This window comes from Bison bison, unplaced genomic scaffold (assembly GCF_000754665.1).
Source record: "Bison bison bison isolate TAMUID 2011002044 unplaced genomic scaffold, Bison_UMD1.0 scf7180017864383, whole genome shotgun sequence".
Taxonomy (NCBI): domain Eukaryota; kingdom Metazoa; phylum Chordata; class Mammalia; order Artiodactyla; family Bovidae; genus Bison; species Bison bison.
This window is the reverse complement of record NW_011494955.1, coordinates 8,366,343-8,371,929: the sequence shown is the minus strand read 5'-3', so window position 1 is coordinate 8,371,929 and position 5,587 is coordinate 8,366,343.

The following is a 5,587-nucleotide window of genomic DNA, read 5'->3' as shown; positions in this document are numbered from 1 at the left end:
ATTGGAAAAGACTCTGATGCTGGGAGGGATTGAGGGCAGGAGGAGAAGGGGACGACAGAGGATGAGATGGCTGGATGGCATCACTGACTCGATGGGTGTGAGTCTGAGTGAACTCCGGGAGTTGGTGATGGACAGGGAGGCCTGGCGTGCTGCAACTCATGGGGTCACAAAGAGTCGGACACGACTGAGTGACTGATCTGATCTGATTATTGTGTTATAGTCAATTTCTCTTTTTATGTCTCTTAGTGTTTGTCTTATGTATTGAGGTGCTCCCATGTTGGGTGCATAAATATTTACAATTGTTATGTCTTCCTCTTGGATTGATCCCTTGATCATTATGTAGTGTCCTTCCTTATCTCTTGTAATCTTTATTTTAAGGTCTATTTTGTCTGATATGAGGCTTGCTACTTTAGCTTTCTCTTTCTTCCCATTTGCATGGAATATATTTTTCCATCCTCTCACTTTTAGTCTACATGTGTCTTTAGGTCTGAAGTGGGTTTCTTGTACACAGCATATGTATGGGTCTTGTTGTTGTATCCATTCAACCAGTCTGTGTCTCTTGGTTGGAGCATTTAGTCCATTTACATTTAAAGTAATTATTGATATATATGTCGCCATTGCCATTTTCTTTGGAGAAGGCAATGGCACCCCACTCCAGTACTCTTGCCTGGAAAATCCCATGGATGGAGGAGCCTAGTAGGCTGAAGTCCATGGGGTCACTAAGAGTCGGACACGACTGAGCAACTTCACTTTCACTTTTCACTTTCATGCATTGGAGAAGGAAATGGCAACCCACTCCGGTGTTCTTGCCTGGAGAATCCCAGGGACGGGGGAGCCTGGTGAGCTGTCGTCTATGGGGTCACACAGAGTCAGACACGACTGAAGTGACTTAGCAGCATTGCCATTTTCTTAATTGTTTGGGGTTGATTTTGTAGATCTTTTTTCTTCTCTTGTATTTCTTGACTATATAAGTCCCGTTAACATTTGTTGTAAAGCTGGTTTGGTGGTACTGAGTTCTCTTAACTTGCTTGTCTAAAAAGCTTTTTACTTCTCCATCAATTTTGAATGAGATCCATGCCGGGTACAGTAGTCTTGGTTGTAGATTTTTCCCTTTCAGTACTTCCCTTCTGGCCTGCAGGGTTTCTGCTGAAAGATCAGCTGTTAAGCTATGGGGTTTCCCTTGTATGTTACTTGTTGCTTCTCCCTTGCTGCTTTTAATATTCTTTCTTTGTGTTTAGTCTTTGTTAGTTTGATTAGTATGTGTCTTGGTGTGTTTCTCCTTGGGTTTATCCTGTATAGGACTCTTTGTGCCTCTTGGGCTTGATTGACTATTTCCTTTTCCTTGTTGGGGAAATTTCCAACTAATCTGTTCAAAAGTTTTCTCATACCCTTATTATTTCTCTTCTTCTTCTGGGAACCCTATAATTCTAATGTTGGTGCCTTTGATATTGTCCCAGAGGTCTCTGAGACTGTCCTCAGTTCTTTTCATTCTTTTTACTTTATTCTGCTCTTCAGAAGTTATTTCCACTATTTTATCTTCCAGCTCACTGACTCATTCTTCTGCTTCAGATATTCTGCTATTGATTCCTTCTAGCTGCTGCTGCTGCTGCTAAGTCACTTCAGTCATGTCTGACTCTGTGCGGCCCCATAGACGGCAGCCCACCAGGCTTCTCCGTCCATGGGATTTTCCAGGCAAGAGTACTGGAGTGGGGTGCCATTGCCTTCTCCGATTCCTTCTAGAGTATTTTTAATTTCAGTAATTGTGTTGTTTGTCTCTGTATGTTTATTATTTAATTCTTCTAGGTCTTTGTTAACTGATTCTTGCATTTTCTCCATTTTGTTTTCAAGGTTTTTGATCATCTTTACTGTCATTATTCTGAATTCTTTTTCAGGTAGTTTTCCTATTTCCTCTTCATTTATTTGGACTTCTATGTTTCTAGTTTGTTCTTTCATTTGTATAGTATTTCTCTGCCTTTTCATTTTTTTTTTTAAACTTATTGTGTTTGAGGTCTCCTTTTCCCAGGCTTCAAGGAACATGAATTCTTTCCTTGAAGAAGGCTGAATTCTTTCTTCCTTTTGGTTTCTGCCCTCATAAGGTTGGTCCAGTGGTTTGTGTGAGCTTTGTATAGGGTGAGATTTGTGCCGAACTCTTTTTTTTTTTCCCCTCTAATGGACAAGGCTGAGTGAGGTGGTAATCCTGTCTGCTGATGATTGGGTTTGTATTTTTGTTTTGTCGTTTAGATGAGGCGTCCTGCACAGGGTGCTACTGGTGGTTGGGTGATGCCAGGGCTTGTATTCAAGTGGTTTCCTTTGTGTGAGTTCTCACTATTGGTGAGATACTCCCTAGGGTTAGTTCTGTGGTAGTCTAGGGTCTTTGAGTCAGGGCTCCCACTCCAAAGGCTCAGGGCTTGATCTCGAGTTTTGTGTGGTTCTCCTTGGAAGGAAAGTTATGACCAACCTAGACAGCATATTCAAAAGCAGAGACATTACTTTGCCAACAAAGGTCTGGCTAGTCAAGACTATGGTTTTTCCTGTGGTCATGTATGAATGTGACAGTTGGACTGTGAAGAAGGCCGAGCACCGAAGAATTGATGCTTTTGAACTGTGGTGTTGGAGAAGACTCTTGAGAGTCCCTTGGACTGCAAGGAGATCCAACCAGTCCATTCTGAAGGAGATCAGTCCTGGGATTTCTTTGGAAGGAATGATGCTAAAGCTGAAACTCCAGTACTTTGGCCACCTCATGTGAAGAGTTGACTCATTGGAAAAGACTCTGATGCTGGGAGGGATTGGGGGCAAGAGGAGAAGGGGATGACAGAGGATGAGATGTCTGGATGGCATCACTGACTCGATAGACGTGAGTCTGGGTGAACTCCGGGAGTTGGTGATGGACAGGGAGGCCTGACGTGCTGCGATTCATGGGGTCGCAAAGAGTCGGACACGACTGAGCAACTGATCTGATCTGATCTGATCTATTCTTTTCCACTGGTCAGGTACTCCTATCTGCTCTCAGCTGATGTTCTGCATGCACTTCTGTGTCTGAAGGTGTATTCCTGATGTATCTGTGGAGAGAGATGTAATCCATTTACACCTGCTTCTCTGCCATCTTGTTCTCCCTAAGTGCAACTCTTGCTCCCATGAATTTTGAATGGCTGCTCCACTCTAGAAACCCAGAACAAACCACAAAATACTCTTTCCTGAAGTAAAGCAATCAGACAAGTGTTATCCCCATTGTTCACACTTTACTTTTTTTTCTGTCTCTCTGGGAATATGCCACTGTTTCTTCTTCATTATGTTTTGTTTTCTTTTTCTTAGTATCTTCTTATTTCTTTTTACAAGTCTTATTATCTCACTCAGTATCATCCTTTACCCTCATCTAAACTATTTTTACACATTGCCTTTATTATAGTTGCATAAATTTTACAGGCTGTACAACATTCTCAGGCTTCCCAAACTCCCTTCCTGAAAATCTGAAAATAATTACACACCAGGACTGACACCTCGGGAAAATATCCTTCACAATACTGTGTGGTTTACTCTAGAATACTTAGATAAGCATTCTTTTTCCTCATCAGCCCCCTCATCCCTCACATTTACTCTCTGTCTTTGAGAATCAGATTACCCTCCTGCATATCTGACAAAAATTCTATTACAAGAGTGTCCTTCCTGAAGCCTGAGGACAGTTTCATTCTGTATACAGTTTGTTCCTGCTCGCCTGTCTCTATCCTAACATTTACCTTAATCTTCCATCATCACACTTGCTGGATATTTACTTTTCACACAGTCAAGTACTTATTCAAAAACCTGAGCCAGGTACTTGGATATTCTGTTAATTTTTATCTGAAATTATTATTGAATTATTCAGCACTATTATTAAGAAAAGGGGGTTGGAGATTTGATAAGAGGAATAGATTCTGGGTTGAGAGTAATTCATAGTAAAACTTCAAGGACACGTTTATTTTTTTTAATTTTTTTATTGAGGTATATTTGATTTATAATATTACATTTCTTTAAGATGTATAACAAAGTGACTCCAAATTTTTATATGTTATACTCAGTTTACAGTTATAAAATATTGAACTTATTCCCAAGGTAAACAATATACCTTGTAGCTTATTTATTTTACATTTAGTAGTTTAAACCTCTTAATCCCCTTTCCCTCTGTTGCCCCTACCACCTTCTGTCACTTAAATGGTAACCAATAGTGTGTTCTCTATAACTGTGAGTCTGTTTATCCTTTGTATAATCACTGCTGCTGCTACTGCTGCTATGTTGCTTCAGTCGTGTCCGATTCTGTGCGACCCCATAGATGGCAGCCCACCAGGCTCCCCCATCTCTGGGATTCTCCAGGCAAGAACACTAGTTAATTTTATTTTTTAGATTCCACAATTAAGTAATAGCATACAGTATTTGGCTTTCTCTGTCTGACTTATTTCACTAAGCATATTACCCTCCAGAACCATCCATGTTGCTACAAATGGCAAACTTTCATTCTTTCTTACAACTGAGTCATATTTCATTGTAGATATACACCACATTCTCTTTATCAGTCGTTTCTTGATGGAACCTTAGGTTCCTCCTATATATTAGCTATTGTGAGTAATGCTGCTGTGGACATTGGGTTGCCTGTATCTGTTTAAGTTAGTGTTTTTATATTCTTTTGATATATACCCAGGAGTGGAATTGCTGGATCGTTGAAGTTCATTATTAGGTTTTTTGAGCCCTTGATACTGTTTTCTGCACTGGCTGAACCAATTTACGTCCCCACCAACAGTGTACTAGGGTTGCCTCTTCTCCACATCTGCATCAACATTTATTATTTGCCATCTTTTGACAATAGCTATTCTGACAGAAGTGAAATGATATTTCATTGTGGTTTTGATTTGCATTTTTCTGACTGTTTACAAAGTTAAGGATCTTTTCATTAGACTGTTGGCCATCTGTATGTCTTCACTGGAAAAATGTCTAATTAGGTCTTCCACCCATTTTTTAATTTGTTGTTGGTTTTTTTTTTTTTTTTTTTTTGAGATTGACTTGTATTTGCTGTTTATATATTTTGGATATTAACACTGTATCAGTCATTTCATTTATAAATATTTTCTTTCATTCATCAGCTTCTCTTTTCACTCTGCAGTGGTTTCATTTGCTATGCAAAAGCTTTTAGGTCCAACTTTAATTGAACCTAAATTAGGTCCAACTTATTTATTTTAATTAGATCCAAGTTATTTATTTTGTTTTTGTTTCTTTTGGGAAACAGATCCAGAAAAGTGTTGTTACAATTTATGTCAGAATTTTGTTTTGCTAATGTTTTATTCTAGAAGTTTTATGGTTCACAATCTTACATTTATGTCTTTAATCCATTTTCAGTTTGTATCTATATAGGGTGTGATAAAATGTTCAAGTTTCATTCTTTTCCATGCAGCTGTCCAGTTTTCCTAGCACCACTTATGGCAGAAAGTGAAGAAGAACTAAAGAGCCTCTTGATGAAAGTGAAAAAGGAGAGTGAAAAAGTTGGCTTAAAGCTTAACATTCAGAAAACTAAGATCATGGCATCTGGTCCCATCACTTCATGGCAAATAGATGGGGAAAC